The following is a 23,636-nucleotide window of genomic DNA, read 5'->3' on the forward strand; positions in this document are numbered from 1 at the left end:
AAACCACTGATTTATATTTGTTTTTAAAAAGAAAACGGCCGAACAGCTAAATAATTCGCGCGCGCGCGTGTGAGATTATCCATCTGCATCAAGCAATTAATACCGAGCGAATTGCAAATTAATCGGTGCGGTGTTGGTGTTGAATTTATGGTGCCATAGTTGGTGGTGGTGGTTGTGGTGGCACGGCCGTCAGCACCACGTGTTGCGGATTGCGGGGGGCCCTGCTTCCATTTCCCGGCCACGAGCTTTGTACCCCCCCCCCACCACAACTACCCAGGGCTAGTAGCGTAACACATGGGATTTACTAGTGTATTGTATTACATTGCTCTGTTTTTCTTTTTTACCTTTTCTTGTTTCGTTGCATGTAATGGCAGAGATTCGGGATTAATAAAAGTACACCAATAACCACAATCATATGAACAGAAAAAAAAAATTTTGAGCAATATATTGGGAGGCGACATTTTGAGCATATTTGAATATTGGGGGGGGGTGTCCCCCCCCCAATGTTGTATGTACGTGTTTCGTATGTATGTTTAGAATGTGTGTGTGTGTCTAGTATGTAGTTTATATTTTAGTTTTTTTTTATCAGTTTACCATATGGTAGTCATTATATAGTTTAGTATATGCCCAGTTACTTAATGTTAATAGCTCAGCTTTTTGGAGAGTATATTGAGTGCATTGATTATATTGATGTAGTTTATATTTTTTTTCTTTCACATCGGTGTATTGTATGGTAGTAGGGTATTTGTAGTTCTTTAGAAACTCATTTTTTGTCGTTGCCCACGTAATGCACGAGCTTGATACGCGGTGGTTTGGCTGCTGCAGCTCTTTACTGTTAAAATGTCCCTCCCTTTATTACTGCTAATCCTATTTCCCTCCCTTTATCACTGCTAATCCTACATAATATACGAGCATAATATGACTGTGAGACCCCCCACCACCTACACATTCCACAAGTAGTGACTAATCCCATATCTGCATTTGTCATCAACATGCTGAATTCCTCTGATATGTAAACTCCTTTGTCAAGGCTCTCTCCTCCGACCCAACTTAAAAATACGCAGCCAAGCTTAGCAGTGTTCATTAGGACGATGTCTTTCCGACAGCCCTGTTCTTCACCTGAGGACGGCTGCTTGCGTTGTGGCCGAAACGTCGTGAGAATTTTATTTTATTATGTTTTATTTTTATTATTTTATTATTTCCCTTCTACGTGACTTTACCGAAAGAACCAAGAAGATGAATCGGGATGCTGTTTACGACGGGTCCCATATACGACCCCGTCGTCGTGAAAGCGTGGACCGCCTCAGAGGAGGGAGTTGGTGAGATGAAATCGCCTCTCGGATGTATTTGTTGCATCCAGCAGTGAACCAAGCACGGTTCTTTGGTGACAAATGACCGTCGCTTGAATGACGTTAGGAAATAACTTGGGGTGGGGTGGGGGAGAAAATGCAGCGATTATTTTCGGGATAAATCTTAAGTAATTCACTTCAGGCGACTGCTCATTAGGTTACTAGATTTCCATACAGAAAGAATCCCCTTTGATGCTTAACGCTTTTGTGGCCAGATGTTGGATAATAAAAATAAATCACTTCTTTGTGGGTATTTTATACAAAAGGCCGACGAGATTATGTTATTAGTCGTGAATTATGGGGTTATTTTCTAATTCGGCCGATGAGGGCGTTTAAAATGGATCAAATAGCTTTATTTTTTTAAGCAATATACCGGTGGCGTTATACACTCTGTTATCATGTTTTTGAGATACGTCGAGTAAAACTTATCCTCATCCTCCGCACCCTGAACATCCGTCAATCCCTTTATCCGCAGGTCCACATCATCCATCATAGCCCACACCAATCTGCGGTTACTCCGTGGGTCCGTTCTTGTCTCTTCTCAACCTATCATCCCTCCCTCTGCGATCGATAAAATAGCTACCATGCTGTGGGGAATTTTAACAGTGATTTATTTTTCTTTCCGAAAGATGGACTTGCCTCTGCCATACGAATGTCGACTTTCCCCACTGGCTTAGGGCCATCAACAGGTGACGAGCACCCCAGCCTCAAATGCTCACTCGAGCAGGAATTCACGTTTATTTACGAGATAAAAAAAAATGACGAATATTACACTGGTCAACACACTTTTTTCTGACAAGGTATTCCAACGGTTTTAAGGTAATGTTGGGGTGCTGATTCCAAATCTGGCATCAGTTTTTGTCTATCACATCAGGTTTTTGAGATATCAAATATTGCATTTTTAATAAAAACTGCAGAAGAAAAATATTAAATAAATGTGGATATCTACATATAATGATATTATAAACACACCATACTAAAAATACAGCACCATATTTTAACACTAAAGCAGTCACTGACTCGCAACAACTTGCAATCATAAATGACAGAGTTAATTTCGGGTAAAATCAATGAAAATGGGGTATGCCGATAGCATAAAAATTAGATGTGATAGAGAAAATCTGAGATCATATTTGGAATCAGCACCCTGAAATTAGTCTAAAACAGCTGCAAAAGTCCAGGCCAGAAAAAAAATGTGTTGACCAGTGCTATTTTTATTGAACCCATTGCAACAATTACAGCCGTGAGACGCGCGCACGTACAGCAAGAGTTATGAGGTCCGAGGATTGTTTATTTTCAATGTCTAATGGGTTTACAGGCCTCCTGGGACAGTGGCCGACGGTCTATAATCATGATGTGGAGAGGCAACCAAGGAACAGAATTGCGTCCATTCCAGAGTGTGATGGAATCAGAAGGTGTCGGCAGCTTGATTAATTAAATTCAGATTAATTTGAATCGATTGCTTCGGCACGCGTGTCGCCGTTCGGAAGCTGTCGTGAAGGGCGATTCAATTTCATGATAAACCCGTTGGCTTTCGAATGACTCTCGCCTTCTTCTCGATAGCCGATTGGATCTTGCGAACGCGGAGGGCTCCAACGTCTCACCGCGGAGTAGGAGATACAAGTATAACCCGTAAAAACAAAGTGTTTCACTATAAATCCTTTATATGCGTGGCGGCTAGAGTCCTCTCGTCCTCTGGCTTGAGATGGCTGCCACCTATGGGTCAGATGAGTTCATTGCACCATTAAGCAATTGGTAATTAAATCTAATATTTTTGTCCCAGCAACATAGCAAAGTACTGCTTCATCTACATAACAAAGGCTCAGTCCCATTCACAGCAGCTGCACCTTTACATCAGCCGCGCCTTAACAACTCTTGGAACCTCCCAGTTCAACCAGTCTACACAACAAAGGCTCATTCCTAGCAGCGGCTTCAGCCGCACCAACCTCACAATGATAATAATACAAAACTCCGATCCAGAGGCCTGCCTTGGCTCCTCCCACCCTCAACCAGTATATATACAAGGACGGTTTTTAATTTCGATTTAAAGCTTTCGTGACTGCAGGGATTCATCTTCTTGGTTCTTTCGGTAAAGTCACGTAGAAGGGAAATAATAAAATAATAAAAATAAAACAATAAAATAATTCTCACGACGTTTCGGCCACAACGCAAGCAGCCGTCATCAGGTGAAGACCAGGTCTGTCGGGGAGACAGCGTCTGAATTCAGACGCTGTCTCCCCGAAACGTCGTGAGAATAATTTTTTTTATGTTTTATTATTTTATTATTTCCCTTCTACGTGACTTTACCAAAGAACCAAGAAGAAGGACGGGTTTCTTGGAATTTCTCTTACTTGACACAGCAATTGTGCTGTGACGGTTCCACCTGAAGACGGAAGCTTGTGTTGCCTCCGAAACGTCGTGATTTTTTTTACTTTTATTAATTTAAATTTAATTTTTTTTACCTACGTGACTTTACCTTAAAAACCTAAGAATAGGAGGAGGAGGGTTCTGCAAGAGTTAACAAGTGTCTCGTGAGCTGCACGGGAGACGTGAAGACGCGTCTATCTGTACGAATATCTATAGATTGAGCACCCTGCGTGAACGACTGCGATTGGTTGCAATAAATAATATATCGCAGGGTGTTGCTGTTGTTGTTTATTTCTAGAGAGGTCACGTTTCATTTATTGTCCGACTCAGTGAAGTATATAAATAAACACAGGGGTGGAGCGGTGGCGCAGCGGTTAGCACACCCGTGCTATGCACGTGACTATGTTGAACCTTTTTCGCACCGTACGTCGCCGACCGTGGAAATCGGAGGTGAACGCCGCGGCGAATACAAATCAAGCCGCTTCCGGAATTGTAATTCATTCACTACAACGTCAATAATCCTACAACTAACAATAGCTCACACCTGTTTACCATTGAGACTGAGAATTCCCCCCACCCCTTTTCAATTTTCCCAAATCCCCAACCACTCCGACCCACTTTCCCCTTCACTTTCTCTACCTCTCTCTCTCTCTCCACCAAGAGGGAGGTTGTTTGTTTATTTGACTGCCAAGTGCTGCCCGGGTCATCGCTCTAGAATGCTGCTCTTTAAAAATGCAGCATTCTCACCGAGGCCATCCAAATCAACTAATTCACTTTGACCAGGTGTGCGGTGTTGCACTTCAAGCAATGTGCACCCGTGGCGTTGTCAAACAAACACATACATCTCGTAGACTTCTCGATTATTGGTGGCACTGCGTTGGCAGTAGCGCGCGAGCACAAATAACAAACAACTCGTCACCACACCCATCAATTACACTGCGGCCTTAATCGCGTGGCCATGAAAAAGGTCCGAATACCTGAAACGTCGTCTCTTACGTCTTGATGAATATTGTCGAGTTGTTTTGTTGATGGGGCTCTTGTGTGTGGGGGGGGGGGAGTGGCTGCACCTGTTGGGTATATTTCCTGGCCACCAACCACCACACATCTTGTAAGGCATCAACGTCTTTGGCCACGGTGGCTACGAGATGTTAACTACCTCGCCTGGTATGCAAGAGGTCATGGGTTCGATCCTGATTCTTGACGCCTGCTGTATATTTGGAGTTTGCGTGTCGTGTCTCTCTCTCTCTCTTCCCGTGGTCGTGTAGATTTTTCTCCGGGTCCTCCGGTTTTCCCCTCCACATTTAGAATCAACATCACGCGTTCAGAGTAATTGGCTGCTCGAAATTTCCACACGATGATAATTGGCCACTTTGTTGATATATCATTTGTGGCCAGGTGGCATCTGAAAAGAGCTACAACACAGCTCAGTGGAGCCTTACCTGGTAAAAGAAAAACATAGTTTGGTTTAATTTCGATTTAAAGCTTTCGTGACTGCAGGGATTCATCTTCTTGGTTCTATTTTTACTATTCTACGTGACTTTACCGAAAGAACCAAAAACATAGTTTGGTTTATCTTGATATTTATTTTTGCTGACTGAAGCCCTCCGATGACAATTACGGCCAAAGTCAAATCGCCTTGTCCTCACTACAATTCCATTCGTAGCCATTCGTTAAAGCCCCGTAGGCTGCCTGATTAGGAATTTATAATACAAAATGTATACTTCATGCATTAGAACATTTTGATTACACCATTTGTATATTCTGCCCCCTCCCTCCCGTATTCCTGGTCGGCATTTGCAATTTAACTGCAATGATTTATTTAACGCGTTCTCGGCACGCGCTCAACAAGCGATGAATTATCAGGGCCCTTCCCTCTAGCGCGCGTGCGCAGGGCACTACCGTACAACATTATCGCGTCACCAAGAGCTGCGACGTTTAGTTTGGAGACTTTGGCCGCTATAAATGTCGACACGATCGGCCACTTCGTTGACTTTGTCACTGCTGGCCAGAGCCGCTTCTGAAAAAAATAACGAAGAGCTCGGGGAGGCTTTACCCGGTGAAATAAAAAATATCTATCTTCTTGGTTCTTTCGGTAAAGTCACGTAGAAGGGAAATAATAAAATAATAAAAATAAAACAATAAAATAATTTACACGACGTTTCAGCCACAACGCAGGCAGCCGTCCTCTTTGCGTTGTGGCCGAAACGTCGTGAGAATTGTTTTATTGTGTTTTATTTTTATTATTTTATTATTTCCCTTCTACGTGACTTTACCGAAAGAACCAAGAAGATGAATCCCTGCAGTCACGAAAGCTTTAAATCGAAAAAATATTTAGTTTCGTTTATCTTGATATTTTTCTTGTAGTGTCAATTCACTGCTGGCTGAAGGGGATGGTTTCGCCATACCTCACCACGCTGGTCGGTGCAGGTTGGTGGAGGAGGAGGTGGTGGGGTGGGGTGGGGAGAGATTGCACCCGGTTTAGAGAATCACCCGCGGCTGCTCTTAGCCACGGGCCGGGAATTGAATTCGGGCTGTCGTTTGCGGAGGTGCACAACGCGCAGAACGTGACCCACCACGCCGTGGCAGAATTCACGTGAAATATAAATTCGGCTGCGTTATGAATCACAGTTGCAGTCTGTGCTATGGCCAGCCACAAATTGAGACAAAAGCACTTGCATTTTATTTCGATTTAAAGCGTCTGAATGAACACAGCGTCTTTCCAACAGACCTGTTCTTCACCTGAGGACGGCTGCTTGCGTTGTGGCCGAAACGTCGTGAGAATTATTGTATTATGTTTTATTTTTATTATTTTATTATTTCCATTCTACGTGACTTTACCGAAAGAACCAAGAAGATACTTGCATTTTTTAAAAGTTTTTAAACCGTCCATAAAAAAAACATTCTCTCTTTTTTGAATCCAAAACCTGATGACGGAGACTTGTGTTGCCTCCGAAACGTCGTGATTTTTATTTTATTTTATTTTTTATTAATTTTGATGTTTTACCTACGTGACTTTACCGAAAAAAACCTAAGAATATGAAACGTTTATATATCGCAAGTTCTCAAATGGTATTCAATATATTTTTTGCTTTTGCTCAGCGCGTGCCTCTGAAACGCTAAATGAAGGTTAGAGAGAGAGGGAAAAAATCAAAGCGCAGAATGATATAAGGCGTTGTAACTCCTTTTGAAATCGGCTTCTATACAGAGTATGTTTTGAAGTTGACACACCATGGGGCGATCAAATAACATAAAGGTGGCATGATTACAAGGGGCACATTTATAATTCACGGAGTTTTTTGTTTTGTTTTAAATGGCTACATTCATTTTCACAGTAAGTCAAAAGTGATGTCGTGCAGAGGTCATCAACTCACACTTTATCGCGTTCAATGCGTTTTGATTTCCAGCAACGGTGGTGAGAGGTGAAAGTTTGAGCAAACGTTTTCCAATCCCAACTCACCTTCACACGCGGCGTAACAACCGGCCTCTGATCAAATTCACCCGGCATTCATCGGATTTCTCTCAGAAGCCAATCATAGCCGGAGCCTGGATAAGTGCCACACTTACACGGACGACTAACCACCATGCCGAATGATCCCAGCAGTACAAGTAGCTAAATATGTAGTAGCTATGAGACCTCCTTTACCAGTGGCAAAATATACCAGTTGAAAGGGTAAAACCCTATTACAATATTTTGCCACTGGTAAAGGAGATGTCTCATAGTGTAAATGCTTACCCCGAGCTCTCAATACTCTGATAGTGCGCTGTCTTTGAGTTGTGCGCCTTTTGGCGTCATCTGGTCCAACACCAATGGAGACTAGGCTCTAAGAAAAGCTGCCTCGGGTGTGGACCAATCAACTTCAAGGACAGTGCATATCATTATCATCATCGGAGTTGTTTCTTTTTGTTTGCATTTTGACTGCTTGTGTTGGGGTTATTACAAACATGATGCCTTGTATAAAGGTGTCAGTTTTTGTACCAGTTGAAAGGGTAAAAACCTATTATTACACGTGCAGCAGCTACACGTGCAGCAGCTACACGTGCAGCAGCTACACGTGCAGCAGCTACACGTGCAGCAGCTACACGTGCAGCAGCTACACGTGCCCCGCACTTTCAAGGGCCCCGCGCTAAATTATTTCAAGCTCTCAATTCCGCTTCAGTGATTCTGCACTTGCTCTATTACTATAGTACTATACCGCCTTTACCTTTTATGAACGACTGGGTGTTTAAGGTTAGCGATTTGTCATACAATCCGGCTGTATAGCAAGTGAAAATATACAATTACTTTACTATGCAAGTTAAAAATGTGTGTGTTCATATAAGAGCTTATTTATTTATTTAGGGCCCCTTCATAACATCATGCTACAGGCCCCGCACTCGCTTACTCCGGCGCTGCTAACCACGTGGGCTGCCACGAGACCACGCTGTCAGCGACAAAGGCGGCGCAGCGGGGAGCAACAAAAACATCCGCCGTTGTGCTGTACTTCGATGCTGCCGTGCGGCTCCTTCACCTTGACCAGAGCGTTGACGCATGGTCCAATAATGATCTCCCATGGTCCAATAATGAAATAATGATCTCCCATGGCCCGCAAGTCGTGGGGAATCCATCGTCCAGCAGTGAATCGACAACAGGACCGTGCACAATGTTAGAGCATACATTGCATTGAATGTCCCTTTTCGTTGTGGAGTGACTCATGCAGCCAGCTATGGCTGCATGAGTTTGGTGGTACGTGTTGTTCACGTCGTTTATTGTGAAAATTCGGTCACAGTTCCTATGATCACTGTTTCATTGATTTTATGGCTTTAATTGGTGATTTTCGAAAAGTTTTTTGGTTTGGCCATGTCTGTTTGTTGTAGTACAGAGTTAGACTGATGGCCTTAATCTAAGTTGTCTTGTGGTTGTTGTTGTTGTTTGACTTGCATCCCACTGGGATTTTTGCACACAGTGTTGGTGTACGGTGCTTTTTCTGCAATATTTTGCTGTCTTTTCTTGGATTTTCTGTTTGCACTTAGTCACATATTCACTTTAAGATGTTTTCTTGTTCATGTTTTTGTTTTCTGTTTGTTGCGGTTGCACCTGATTCAAGAGCCGAATGGCTCACAGGGCTATACCTAATAAATGAACTTGAACTTTAACTTGGTTTAAGCTGATGAGGTTAAGCACAAGCCGTGCGGTCAGATTGGAAGAGTAGCCCAAATACCCTGTGACTCGAGGCCCAATCGCAGCAAGCAGTTGCAGGGCTGCACCTTTGCCCCCCCCCCCCCCACCATGTCCCCAGTCGCTCCGCCCCCCCCCCCCCCCTCGTGTACCGCTCAGTTTCAACACTCATATCCAGCGTGTGTGTGTACGTAGGCCTTCAGAGGTGCTCGCTGATAAAACACTTGCCCCAACAGTCTGTTAAGGCTATACGTGGGGTCTTTGTCTTTGTGTGTGTACGTAGGGAGCGGTAGTGTAGCGGTTAGCGCGCTGCGCTACGAACCCGGGATAGACGGGGTCGATTCGTGCTCACAGCCAGCAAAACCAGTGACGGTGATCCTAACCGGTCCTGGGCCTCCTCCCCTAGGTCGACTCAGCCTCAAATGAATACCTGGTGCGGTGTGTCTTTAAAAAAATCAGCATCGGGGAGACAAAGCGACCTGCCGATTGACCGACGTCAATTCGAACCCGTTGGACGACAGCTGGGGGGTTGGATGGGAGGCGGTGGGGTTTAAAAAGAAAGAAAAAAACATAAAACAGAACAACCCGTAGCATTGTTGTAACGGTCAAGCGGAAGGTGAAAATCAAGCGAGGTCTGGATCGAGCGAATTCGTGGTAATGGTTTTCACCAAGCTCAAGTGCTACTTCTCGAGGGGCAGGATAATTGCCTTTTCTCTACGCACATCCAACAGCTTGGGCGCCGCTGTCCGGCTTACTGAGAATCTCATACGCGAGCGAGAATCTCTGCGGGATGTTGCAGCTTGTCAGGTTGGCGGAGAGAGATTGGGTTAGCAACAAGAAGCAGGATTGCTGTGGGGCCTTCTGTTGTGAGGCTTGGTGGGAGATTTCCACGTTTGTCCACCCCCGCCCACACCCGCCCACGGCCACTGTATTTGTTGTGTTTTATTATTCATACTGGAGGAATACGATAAGCTATGAATCTCTGTTTCACAGATGGCCATTCATTAGGGGCGGGTCAGAACAGTTACAACAACGAACAATACAAAGTGTAATAAAGGTAAACAAATCACACCAAAACATATTTTTGTGTTTTACCAGGTAAGGCCCACTGAGCAATATAGCTCTTTCCGATTGAAAGCTTTCGTGACTGCAGGGATTCATCTTCTTGGTTCTTTCGGTAAAGTCACGTAGAAGGGAAATAATGAAATAATAAAAATAAAACATAATAAAATAATTCTCACGACGTTTCGGCCACAACGCAAGCAGCCGTCCTCTTCACCTGAGGAGGGCTGCTTGCGTTGTGGCCGAAACGTCGTGAGAATTATTTTATTATGTTTTATTTTTATTTTTTTTATTACTTCTCTTTTACGTGACTTTACCGAAAGAACCAAAAAGATATATAGCTCTTGTGCAGAAGCGACCTGGTCAAATTGACAGTTCAACGAAGTGGCTTATCACGTGTAAATGTATAGCAGCCAAATTCTGCAAACGCGTGACGTTGTTTCTGAATTTGGAGGAGAAAATCCGGAGAATCCGGAGAAAAATCCACGCTTCCATGGGGAGAGAGAGAGAGAGAGAGACAAAGATAAAGACAAAGATCCCCCGTATAGCCTTAACAGGTTGTAGGGGCAAGTGCTGTTAGCGCGCACCTGTGAAAGCCGGAACGGTCCACGAGGGGGTGGGTGGCCAGCACCACGCCCGAGACGCCTTTGTCTCCCCAGTGGCGATGTTTACACACCGCACTAGGTACTCATTTAAGGCTGAGTCGACCTAGGGGAGGCCCAGGACCGGTTCAGATAATCGTCACTGGTGTTGGCCGTGAGCGGGAATCGAACCCGGGTCGGCAGGTTCATAGCGCAGCGCGCTAACCGACACACACACACGCACGCAAATTTCAAATATACAACAGGCATTGGTCAGGGTCGGGAACGAGCCCACGACTTCCTGTATACCAGGCGAGGGAGTTCACATCTCCTCGGCACCGTGGCGCCCCACCTCTGAGCGGCCTTTTGTTACCATCCTCCTCTGCGTTCAATCGACACACGACTTTCACGCGTCTGTCACCCGGGCCTCGAGTGACACTCGATTCGTCTGTATCTGTGACAAATAATTGATGGTGCGCGTCACAAATTGCATTACTGCTGCGCGCTCGTGATAAACCAGGTTATAAGATTTTGATTTAAAGCTTTCGTGACTGCAGGGATTCATTTTCTTGGTTCCTTCCGTAAAATTACGTAGAAGGGAAATAATAAAATAATAAAAAAATAAAACAATAATTTCCCCAGCTGTCTCTTTTTCAGGTTATAAGAGTTGCGCGTTTCTTAATGTAATTTCTTACATAGGTAATGACTCCGGACTCGAACTTTAGAGGTTTCTTTTATTTCACGTAACGTAGCTTAGGACCCCGTCGTCGTGAGATAATGCCGACGTGGAGATCGTGTGACCGAGCAGACCGCGGTGACTTGAAGACAGTGACGATGGCCCGAGTCCCTCTCAACAGCCCCGAACATCCCTTCCTGCCCTTGCTTTTATCCTCGTGGATTCTCCAGGGAAATTTCCCAACCAAGACCCTCCAGACTTGCTGGCTCCTTGTCTTTGCATTCAGCCTCGCTGACACTCCGTCTTCACCTCGAGACTTACTGACACAGTCTTTACACATACGCACATTTTTAAATGTACGTATGTTAAAAATAGTATGTACGTATATATGTTGAACTTCTTTTGCACCGTACGTAGCCGACCGTGCTAATCGGAGGTGCGGGAGAAAGACAACTGACTACACACACAAAAAACATCTCTAAAGAAATGAGTTTGTGAATCTAGACCATTTAAAAGTGCACAGCTTTCGGCTTTAAAAAAAATTTAATATCGGAAGGAAGAGAGCTTTCCAGACGGCCGCAGACGCGCATTTGAAAGCGCCGCGCGATGCGGTGACCGCCACCGTCTTTGTTCGATGGCTGAGCCAGAAGCCGCCGCCGCCGCCGCCGCTGCCGCTGCCGCCGCTGCCGCTGTTGCTGCTGTTGCTGCGAGGATGCCCGGAGTTGGCGTGATGATGGTGTATAGCTCCTTGACGAGGTCAGTGAATGATGATGATGATGATTATTCGGCACGCCCGCGGTGCGACAGGAGACCCGCAGCTCCCCCGTGAGACTATTGCCACCCAGACTTGCCTGCAACGGTGAACGGCAGCAGAACTGTCGGGTGGTGGCGGGTTTCAACGACACATTTTTATTTTTACGCGATCTAACCCAAAAACCTCGATTATGGATGAGCACAACTTTAGTGGTGCCCTTTCTCAGTGGCATTGCGAATTCACATGGCGTGCTCAAAAGAGACTCCAAACACATTAAGGGAGTTTAGGCTCTGAATTGTCAAAAGTAATCACCCGAAATAGATGAGCCCACGGTCCATTAAACAACGCAGTACTCCTCAGCGGGTTATGCTGCGAGCAGCCGATATGTGCCAACTTGATAATTGGTTTTTTACCCTTCTATCTGGCAACAAAACTGACACCTTTTTACAAGGAGTCATGTTTGCATAGACCACAATACCTGCAGTCATAATGCAAACAAAAAACACAACTCTGATCATGTGTGCACTGTCAGAGTTGTGTTTTTTGTTTGCATTATGACCGCAGGTATTGTGGTCTATGTAAACATGACTCCTTGTAAAAAGGTGTCAGTTTTGTTGCCAGATAGAAGGGTAAAAAACCAATTATCATATTTTTACAGGCAAATGAGGTTCCAATGATGTGCCCACTTGTTTAATGAAAAAAAGAGTCTTCCCCATATTTACGTACAATGTTTTATCTTAAAAGGGTTGTGTTATGGAAATAAATAAATCAATTGTGCTTCGCCACGATTGCTACAATTCTAAGTGGGATGTTGTTTATGTTACTGCCCAGAGCTAGTTGGCTATAAAATAAGCAAAGGGAGAGTACATTGGCAGGGAGATAAAATAATTTTAATCTGCAGCTGCGTGGAAAACTCTAAAGGCTGCAGTAAATCTCTTTGCAAGTGATTATGGGAGCGATAGAAAAAAACACATCACCGAAGTCAAAACTACATTAAACATTTTAAACTTTAATGTCCTTGCAGTAATGTATTTTGGTAATTTAAAACAGAACAAATGATAATTTATTTTGCCATCTACCCCTGCGGTTGTTTATCCATTGCACAAAAGCTGATGGCGATGAAGCTAAATTAACTTTTTGTCAAATGTCCCTGGTTCGCGTGTCAAAATGTTACAATGCGATTTTGTTTTTCGCGCGATTAAGCCTCCAGACACGCTTTGGATTGCTCTGCAGAGGCGCGTCTCATCCGTGACATTCGGCTGGAGATACGCCGTTATGTTTACGGGGGCTTATGGGACACGCCCTCTTACTTAACAACAGCTGATTGAATATTGTGGAGAGCATTGGATGGCTCCATATCTCACGGAAGCACAGTTGTTGAGATATCGTGCAAACGAGATTCGTGGGGACAGTGTGTAGAGGTTCTGATATATATATTTTTAAATGTTGTGTTCTCTACGCTGGACGTGTCTTCCTATCACTCGCGTGGGGTGTCTATGAATGGATCGCCCCCGTGTCTCGGTTCACATGTTTTCCTGGGAGGTGAAAATACATTTTAACAGATATTTTGGGACCTTTTTTGCCAGTATAAAAGTATGACTGTCTGTAGGCCAATTCACTTCAAAGACAATGCTTACATTGTGCTGGAAGGAACCTCCTGGTTACACCAGCCCACAGGGGATTATTGTGTCCGTCGTGCAGGGAGGGGCTGGGTGGGAAGGGAGGGGATGGGTGGGGAGGGGAGGGTGGGGAGGGGCTAGGTGGGGAGGGTGGGGCTGGGTGGGGAGGGTGGGGAGGGGCTGGGTGGGGAGGGGAGGGGCTGGGTGGGGAGGGTGGGGCTGAGTGGGAAGTGGGAGGGGTGGGGATGAGTGGGGAGGGGCTGGTCACCCTGTGGTGCCCTTATAAAACTCAACGTTTAACCCACTAACGCCGGCTTGTGCCCGCCCTCACAGTCGGGCATATTTGCGGAATACACCATGTTGTTTTGTTTGTGTTGCAATCGAAACGTCGTGAGAATTTTATTGTTTAATTTTTATTCTTTTATTATTTCCCTTCTACGTGACTTTACCGAAAGAACCAAGATTAAGGTTATAAAAATAAAACATAAAATAATTCTCACGACGCTTCGGCCACAACGCAAGCAGCCGTCCTCAGGTGAAGAACAGGTCTGTCGGAAAGACAGTATAAGCAAGGTAAGACAATCACACGCACACACATTTTTTTTATTTTACCAGTTAAGACCCGCTCAGCTAGTATCTGCTTTGTCGGAATCAACCTGGCCACAAATGATAACTCAACGAAGTGGCTTATCACGTGGATATTAATATCAGTCAAATACTCTAAACGCACGTTGGGTTCGAAATGTGGAGGGAAAAACCGGAGGACCCGGAGAAAAAAAAAATCCACGCGACCACGGAGAGAGAGAGACACGCAAACTCCAAATATACAGCAGCAGGCATCGTCAGGGTTGGGATCAAACACCCAACCTCCATCATAGCAGGCGAGGAAGATGACATCTCACCGCAGTGGCGACCCTTAAATTAAAAGAGAAAGTACATGTAAGAACAAATTGTAAAAGTACAGCAGTTCCTAAGCTTGGACGAGGCAGTAAAACAACAGCAGAACAAACAGTCCCGGACCACACCGAGACAACACGCAGTCCCTCAATAAAAGTGCACATTCAAATGTAATTATCGCTCGCTACATGGGAAATGATCAAAAGTTTCACATCACATTTGAACAGATTGTAAGGGGCAGGGGGGGAGGGGGGCGGTCAGACAGCAGTTCTCATCCGTGTGGAGGCTCAAGTCAGACGTTCACACCATCTAGAGGCGAGCTCACTCAACAGCAGAAGCCCCAACGCAACAATTAGCGATTTTTTTTGTTCACCTTTCCTACACTTTGCACTCCTCCAATGTGTTAGTATCGTCCATAATACAGGGGTTTTTTGGGGGGGGGGGATTAAATCGCATACGTATATAAATGTGTCGTTAAACCCGCCATCACCTGACACGGCCAATTAGTATAGTTCGTCACGTAAACAGAACGTGCTAATTCGTTACTAGTACAGCACTAGTGTATAGTGTAGTGTATAGTAGTGTATAGTAGTGTAGAGTATAGTGTAGTGTATAGTGTAGTGTATAGTAGTGTAGTGGTATAGTAGTGTATAGTGTAGTGTATAGTGTAATATACTAGTACAGCACGCCGGTGTGTTGGAGAGCCAAGCCACAACATTTACAATCCGAGTACGACGTTTTGCCAGGGGAGTCAGTTGTGAGTGTGAAGGGACTGGTGGCTGTGGGAGGTAATGACAGGGGAGTCAGCTGTGAATGTGAAGGGACTGGTGGCTGTGGGAGGTAATGACAGGGGAGTCAGCTGTGAATGTGAAGGGACTGGTGGCTGTGGGAGGTAATGACAGGGGAGTCAGCTGTGAGTGCGAAGGGACTGGTGGCTACGGGAATGTTCCAGAAGGGAGCGTGGTCAGGTGACGGAAGAGGACGGTGGAGTCTGCCGGTGGAGCGAGCGTCCAGTGTCAGCCAGAATGATCGAGAAGGGGGGCGTGGCCTCATGTTGGTCTATAAGGGGGAGATGCGCGGGAGACTCAGGGCTGTTGCGGTGGGGGTCTCCGCCTGGTGTCAAGTGAACGTGTCTTCAATTAAGGGCTATCTCAAGACAAGTGTGTCGAGTCGTCACTACACTTGTGACGCTGCGTCGCCGAGAGAGAGGACGACTCGAAGGCACCAGGAGGAGGAACTACGGACGAGTGGAGAGCAACAGCAGCAGCAGCCACGCGGTGAGGAGCCGGGGCTAACCAACAACAATTGCCCAAGCTCTGTGGACCTCTATACTGTGTTCAATCTTAATTTTGTGTTCAACAAATTTTGTGTTCAACAAAATTAAGATTGTGTTCAACATATTTTCAGCCTTTTGAATTCGTGACTGCAGGGATTCATATTCTTGGTTCTTTCGGTAAAGTCACGTAGAAGGGAAAAAATAAAATATTAATAAAAAAAATTATCATGACGTTTCGACTGCAACACAAGCAATCATCATCAGGTGTGAAATCCACAGCAAGAAATTTTGAAAAATGTGGCGGTTTTTGTATTGCAGTCGAAACGTCGTGAGAATTTTTTTTGTTTTGTTTTATATTTGTATTATTTTATTATTTCCCTTCTACGTGACTTTACCGAAAGAACCAAGAATATATATTTTCAGCCATTTCACGAGTTTCTAAATGTGGGGGGGAGGGGAGGGGAATCGGAGCAGCTGGAGTGAAACAACAAAAAATACCCAACGTGTGCGAGGGTGCAACGCTCGATCCCAATACGAACGGCACCGCTGGAGTCCCCCATTTTGCCGTACCGCCTCCTCGACTCCCACGGGACGGGAGTTTCACAACATCTGCGTGCGTGATCCACCAACCCTCTCTGCCTCCGCAGTGTTGGATGACAGGCATGCACAAGGACATCTATCTCAAAAATGCGGATGATCCTGGAAAAACCTGGACAGGTGGTAACCCTAACCAGGACCCATGTTAACCCATGCAATGCCACAACCTGGACCGATGCGTCAAAATGTAATGTATCTAATCAAATGAAACAAGATTAACTTTTCAATATTACCCCAAGCCTGCTGAAGAATGCACGCGCTTATTGTGTTCATTGTGGATATACTCTGTTGAAAGTGATTTTGGGCTTCACAATCTTCACGAATGGATTCCACCTATAACGTTTAGGCAACGCAGCAGCATCCGTAGAACAGGCCAAGTGAGCTATGTAGCTCTTTTTCAGAAGCGACCTGGCCACAAAAGATAGCTCAACGAAGTGGCTTGTCATGTTGACATTCATAGCAGACAAAAACTCTAAACGCGCGTTTATAAATGTGGAGGGACAACCCGGAGGACCCGGAGAAAAATCCACACGACCACAGAGAGAGAGAGATTCGCAAACTCCAAATATACAGCAGCAGGCGTTAGGGTCGGGATCGAACCCACGACCTCCTGTATACCAGGCGAGGTAGTTAACATCGCCTAGCCACCGTGATGATGATGAGAGAGAGAGAGATGCGCAAACTCCAAATACACAGCAGCAGGCGTCAGGGTCAGGATCGAACCCACGACCTCCTGTATACCAGGCGAGGTAGTTCACATCTCCTAGCCACCGTGATGATGATGAGAGAGAGAGACACGCAAACTCCAAATATACAGCAGCAGGCGTCAGGGTCGGGATCGAACCCACGACCTCCTGTATACCAGGCGAGGTAGTTAACATCTCCTAGCCACCGTGATGATGATGAGAGAGAGAGAGATGCGCAAACTCCAAATACACAGCAGCAGGCGTCAGGGTCGGGATCGAACCCACGACCTCCTGCATACCAGGCGAGGTAGTTAACACCGTGGCGCCAAACTCGGACACGCCCGCGGAATTAGCCGTATTCCCCAGAGCTGCCGCCAAGACTCCCTTCAATGGCTCTGGCCTGGCTCTGACGTTGTGTGAAGTTAGTGCACGTGGCAGTAAAAAAAATGTCTACGCGTGACGCGGTTTCTCACCTGAGGTTTCACAAATGGAGGCTTCTGAGTGAAACAAAAAAAATGTCTCTCCCGTGATTGATGTGCCAATTTATTTTTACATGGAGGGGGGTGGGGCAGGGAAATGGAATGGTTCTTTTTTCACCCCTGTCTCAGTCAGCGGGTCACATGTCAACAATGGCCAATCATCTTTTTCTTAAATTTTAGAGCCACGGTTGCTACTCGCAGGCCCAATGACCCAAATCGCCCCCCCCCCCCCGCCTTAAGCGACCTGCAACGAACAGGGCTGGGTAGAAGCTGTAACAGATAAGAGGTAATGCATGCTATTGAATTAGGTTTTTATTGAATTGCAAGAACATGGCAGAAATGAGTTCATGGGAGGGAATGCCCCCAATGTGGAGGAGCGGAGCGAGGAATGCAGCGGAAAGTTTGCAGATGTTCGTGGTTCGAATCCGGCGGGCCGCCCTGGTTATTGCTGCGTTGTGTATTAACCATGACAAATACGAGCCTTCAGTTTTTTTTCTCTCTACATCTTTCTCTCTCACGGCGAATGTTAAAGATCCCCTGACATCATTCACAACGAGTAGGCCATCGCGTGCGAGCGGCGTGGTCCGAATTTTTCCAAAATCCACCCCCCCCCCCCCCCCCCAAATAAAATCCTGCAAATGACTCAACTGCGAGAACGCATTGCTGCACCGGACCGCCACTGTGAAACTACAGTAGACTATGGCGCGCGCAAATAGCAAAGGTACTAAAATAACGAAATTGTTACAGGCGGAGGAATCAATGAGTGAAGCTCATGGGAACTGTAATGATGGCAGGAGCGACGCGAGTGGATCAATTCAGGATTGACCGGCTGATGCTCAGATATATTTATATTTAGCTTTGGCCTGCAGTGGAGGGACAGGCAAAGAGTGGACAGGAAGAGCAGTGTACACGATAAAATATGAACGCAAACAATCCAATTACCAAAATAATGAATCTTTAAAAATGTAGGAATTTATGTGTTACATGGAAGTCCAAATCGTAAAAAAAATGTATATTGTCATTGTCTAAATTTGTAGAGGCTTTGGCATCGTTGGAAATGAAACGGAAAGGACATTGTAAAAGCCGCCAAGGGTGAACTGCTGCGGTACTCGAACCTGAACGTATCATAGTTTTATCTACAGTATTCAGACATTGATGAAATATTAATGGTAGGAACCTCCTGGTTACACCAGCCCACAGGGGATTATTGTGTCCGTCTGTCCGTCGTGCAGGGAGGGGCTGGGTGGGGAGGGAGGGGCTGGGTGGGGAGGGTGGGGAGGGCCTGGGTAGGGCTGGGTGGGGAGGGGAGGCTAGGTGGGGAGGGTGGGGAGGGGCTGGGTGGGGAGGGTTGGGAGGGGCTGGGTGGGGGGTGGGAGGGGTGGGGCTGGGTGGGGAGGGGCTGGTCACCCCGTGGTGCCGCAGCGCTTGTACCAGGCTAGGTGCACACACACCGCCCCTGTTAGTGACGCCAAACCAAGCTTCTTTTACATCCATTTTTTTTATTCAAACAAGAAAAGTTTTTTGTTCATCGGAGCAAATCTGTTCTGGTTTCTTTCTTTCTCTCTGCTTTTGCGATGTAAAGGAATTCCCCTGGGCACCGCAATGGGAAGAGAGCGGCAAAGCCGGCACCCAGCAGAGGCGCACGAAACGAGCGAATCTTTATTCAGAAGGTACCAGCGTGTGACCGGGAAGCAACCGGAGACAATTATCCCTGACGAGTGCCACAAACTCTGGCCAAAAGACTCGTTATTTTAGCCCATTTTGTATGTATATATACACATCAATGTAAATTTCCGTAGCTGAAAATTTTATTTTTCACCGTTCAAATGCACGTTGCGTGAAAGTGGAACATTTGATTAGTCGCGTAACTCGAGATCGGGGGATGGGGGGGGTGGGGAGCTCCTCCACGTGCGTCCCACGTGATGCGTCTGGCTCGTTCCTGTGAAGGCTCCCCTGGAGCGAGACGCTGGGATGGTTGGGGGTTTACACCATTGGAACCTCATTTGCCAGTAAAAATATGATAATTGTTTTTTTACCCTTCTATCTGGCAACAAAACTGACACCTTTTTTTACAAGGAGTCATGTTTACATAGACCACAATACCTGCAGTCATAATACAAACAAAAAACATAACTCTGATAATGTATGCACTGTCCTTGAAGTTGATTGGTCCACACCCGAGACAGCTTTCCTTAGAGCCTAGTCTCACATGGGTTGGATCAGATGACATTATCAGAGTTGTGTTTTTTGTTTTCATTATGACTGCAGGTATTGTGGTCTATGTAGACATGACTCCTTGTAAAAAAAGGTGTCAGTTTTGTTGCCAGATAGAAGGGTAAAATAACAATTATCATGGTTGGGGGTTTTCACCGTTTGCAATTCCAATGAATGTTGAAGCCTCCTGCTGGTCACGATGAGAGGGCTTCAGCCGAGAGAGAGAGATAGGTGCTACGTGTTTTTCTGTGCCTCCCTCCATGGAAGGAGCCCAGACTACTGTTGTTTTCTACTGCCTTTCACAACAAAAAACGAGGAATCACCCCGCCCACACCCCCCCCGTGAGGAGCTCGCATCCGGCTCCAATTCCGAAATGTCTCACATGAAAGAGAGATAGGTGCTACGTGTTTTTCTATTCCTCCCTCCATGGAAGGAGCCCAGACTACTGTTGTTTTCTACTGCCTTTCACAACAAAAAACGAGGAATCACCCCACCCACACCCCCCCCCCCCCCCCGTGAGGAGCTCGCATCCGGCTCCAATTCCGAAATGTCTCACCGCATAATGGAGCCTCAACAAGACTGAAGAGAGAGTGAGTCTCGGCAGAAGCAACTCTCTCGTGAAATCATGGTGAGGGGAGGGGGGCTGCTACTGCACGACCGAACGATGTGTGCTTGTAGGGAGAAGCAAACCACGCGGACCATCTTCTTGGTTCTTTCGGTAAAGTCACGTAGAAGGGAAATAATAAAATAATAAAAAGAAAAACATAATAAAATACAATTCTCACGACGTTTCGGCCACAACGCAAGCAGCCGTCCTCAGGTGAAGAACAGGTCTGTCGGAAAAACAGCGTCTGAATGGGCACCACCAGGCTTGGCAGCGTACATTTAAGCTGGGTTGGAGGGGGAAGAGCGCCTTGACAAAACTATTTGCATATCAAGAGGAATTCTGCATTTTTATGGGAAATGCAGATATGGGATTAGTCACTACTTGTGGAATGCGTAGGAGGTGGGGGGGGTTCAAAGTCATATTACGCCCATGCATTATGCAATATGCAGGATTAGCAGCATCAAAGGGAGCGAGTAGGGTTAGCAGTAATAGAGGGAAGGAATTTTAATAGTAAGGAGCTGCAGCAGCTAAACCACCTCGTAAATAAACCATCTCCTGGGGTGCCCTACAGCGCCCACGATGCCACTCCTCAAGATTGGGCAATGCCAATACCAGAAGCGGTGGCCTTTGCAGAATATTGGGGAGAAAGACCGTGAGAGGTTGGACAGGAGACACGACGGAGGCGACTGCCTTTCCCAAGCTTCGGAATTGATGCGTAATGCAATTCGACACGAACACTTTATTCATTGAATGGGCGCCACGGTGCTGTGATGTTAACTTCCTCGCCTGGTATACAGGAGGTCGGTGGTTCGATCCCGACCCTGACGCCTGCTGCTGCTGTATATTTGGAGTTTGTGGTTTCACGCGTTTCGAGTATTTGCGCTGCGTTGAGCTGTATCATTTGTAATAGCCAGGTTGCTTCTGAAAAAAAGCTATATAGCTCAGTGGGCCTTACCTGCTAAAATAAAAATGTAGATTTATAATACTCGTTCTCTGCAATGTTGATGTTTTGTCTGTTGTTGTTGTTGTTTGTGTTGCTGCTGCGCTAACGCAGCCTCACGGATCTCCCGTGTCAATTATCCAGGAATCTTGCGCAACGGGATAATCCGTGTAACAAATTAAATCAATTCAAACTATTTCGGGGAAGCCCAATGGGTGCAAATACATGAGTGCAAGATGTGTGGCCATCAGTCTGACTTACTTCGTGCGCTTTCAAAAATGGTAAATTAAATTGCCAAGGGTGAACTGATGCAGTACTCGAACCTTAACGTATCATGTTTTATGTACAGTATTCAGACATTGATGAAATATTAAATAGCATACATAAAGCGGTCGTGAGACGCCCTTATTAATGTCGAGTGAGCGATATAATAATTAATTTAAATTTAAACTTAACGTGAAATTCCATTTTATGTGTTATTACTTTAAGTTTGCGTTTGTGTACAGCTCTTCTTTGTCAACCCACTGCTTCATGAGAGACTAACTGTTTAACGTATGGATCTGGCTTCTTCTTGGAAAGGACCGTGTTCGCAAACACAAGGCAGATCTGAAACACGGTAGGACCAATAACTCAGCCGTGGCTGATCATTATTTTAACGCTGTGGGCTCACACGAAATTGATTTTGCCAAGACGAAGATACTCTGCAAACCCACTGGCTATCAGCAAAGATTCGTTCATGAAGCCATCCAGATATATAAACACAGACACAATTTCAACCGAGAAGATGGGTACAAACTGAGCAATCATTGGGAGGACGTTATTAACCATCTTAGGTCATAACTGGCTGTGTTGTTCCCTAGCTACCTCCCTATGTGAGCAGTTATTTTCGACTCTCTGAGTTACATTCACTCACACAGCCACCGTTAGCTGTGTTCGTAAATGGCGGCTTGCCATCCTTTTCCACCTCCATGTGGCGATGGCTCTTGCCGAGCTCTCTCCGAGCTTACATTTACAATCAAATCTCTTACATTGACATGCTAATCTCTCACAATACAATGGCCACCCCCACAGCTTCGTTTGTCAAGATTAACCCGATCTTACATTGACATGCAAATTTCATCTCTAGCCCCGCCCACTGACCCTTGGGCTACACCCATCTCAAATCTTTATAACTTCCTGCCTTAGCAGCTCTCCCGCTATAGTTTTCACCTGATGACGATTGCGTGTGTTGCGATCGAAACGTCGTGATATTGTTATTATTATTTTTTAATTTTTTTTATTTCTCTATCTACGTGGCTTTACCGAAAGACTCAAAGAATATGAATGCTATACTTATTACTGCTCCAAATTGTGATAAAACCAAAGGAATATTCTTTTTTCAACGCCACTCAAGTGAAAACGTTGCCTTGACTGCCGACAAGGCAATTAACCGTAAATGTAAGACGGCAGTTAGAAACAATTTATATATTACCGAGACACAAAAAAAAAACTTCCCCCGCTGAAATCATGCTCAGATAATATGTTACGGTGATTACGAATTAGCCGTTTCCTGCACGGGGCGAAGGCATTACGCGCCAATATGCTGGCAAAAAAACGATGATGATTTCCGTGAGTCACCACCGCCGTGTTATTCCACACACCAGGTGCGAGGCAGAGTGCCTGGTGCGATTTTAACGACGCGACAACCACATTCGGGATGTTTCGGTAATTATGGCCCTTCTCTCGTTTTGTCGCGGCCGTCACTAATTAGCAAATAATTTCGTCAAAATATTTAATGCAATAAAATATATACGGGATTTTTTTTTTTCACACCGCAATTTGTTCGGGTTAAACAGAAATATGTGCGTTGATTATGTTGGCGCTTTCCAGAAGTTCAACATATATACATTGCTGGCGAGATGATAACTACCTCGCCTGGTATACAGGAGGTCACGGTTTCGATTCCGACCCTGACGCCTCTGCTGTATATTTGGAATTCGCACGTTCTCCCAGTGGTCGTGTTGATTTTTGTCCGAAATCTTTCGGTTTTCCCGTCCACATTTAAAAGCACGCGTTTGGAGTATTTGGCTGCTATTAATATCCACGTGGTAAGCCACTTTGTTGAGCTATCATTTGCGACCAGGTCGCTTCTGCAAAAGAGCTGTACAGCTGAGTGGAACTTACCTTGTAAAATAAAAAAAAATAGTAGCAATGTACTTGAAATGGAAATTGGCAGGCGCGTGTAAGTCTACAGGGTTTGGTGGTACATGTTGTTTGCGTCGTTTATTGTGAAATTTCGGTCACGGTTCCTATGATCACTGTTACATTGCTTATGGCTTTATTTTGGTGATTTTGAAAAGTTTCTTTGGTTTGGCCATGTCTGTTTGTTGTAGTACGG

The 23,636-nt window shown here is 45.5% G+C and overlaps 1 protein-coding gene across 6 annotated transcripts in view; it reads left to right on the plus strand.

Moving 5' to 3' along the window:
• Nucleotides 1-23,636, plus strand: part of LOC144950078 (high-affinity choline transporter 1-like) — a 140,885-nt gene that overhangs the window by 28,283 nt on the left and 88,966 nt on the right. Inside the window, exons 1-2 of one of the 6 annotated variants that reach the window (XM_078880088.1) lie at nucleotides 14,117-14,136; nucleotides 21,839-21,875. The exons of 2 other annotated variants lie outside the window; for them this stretch is intronic. The gene's annotated coding sequence lies outside the window, so the exon portion shown is untranslated. Of the gene's footprint in view, nucleotides 1-11,710; nucleotides 11,947-14,095; nucleotides 14,137-15,059; nucleotides 15,738-21,838; nucleotides 21,876-23,636 lie in introns of those variants that run through there. 3 more of the 6 variants (XM_078880095.1, XM_078880087.1, XM_078880092.1) reach the window with 3 other exon arrangements.

The sequence above is a fragment of the Lampetra fluviatilis genome, chromosome 56 (genome assembly GCF_964198595.1).
Source record: "Lampetra fluviatilis chromosome 56, kcLamFluv1.1, whole genome shotgun sequence".
In the NCBI taxonomy this organism is placed as follows: Eukaryota; Metazoa; Chordata; class Hyperoartia; order Petromyzontiformes; family Petromyzontidae; genus Lampetra; species Lampetra fluviatilis.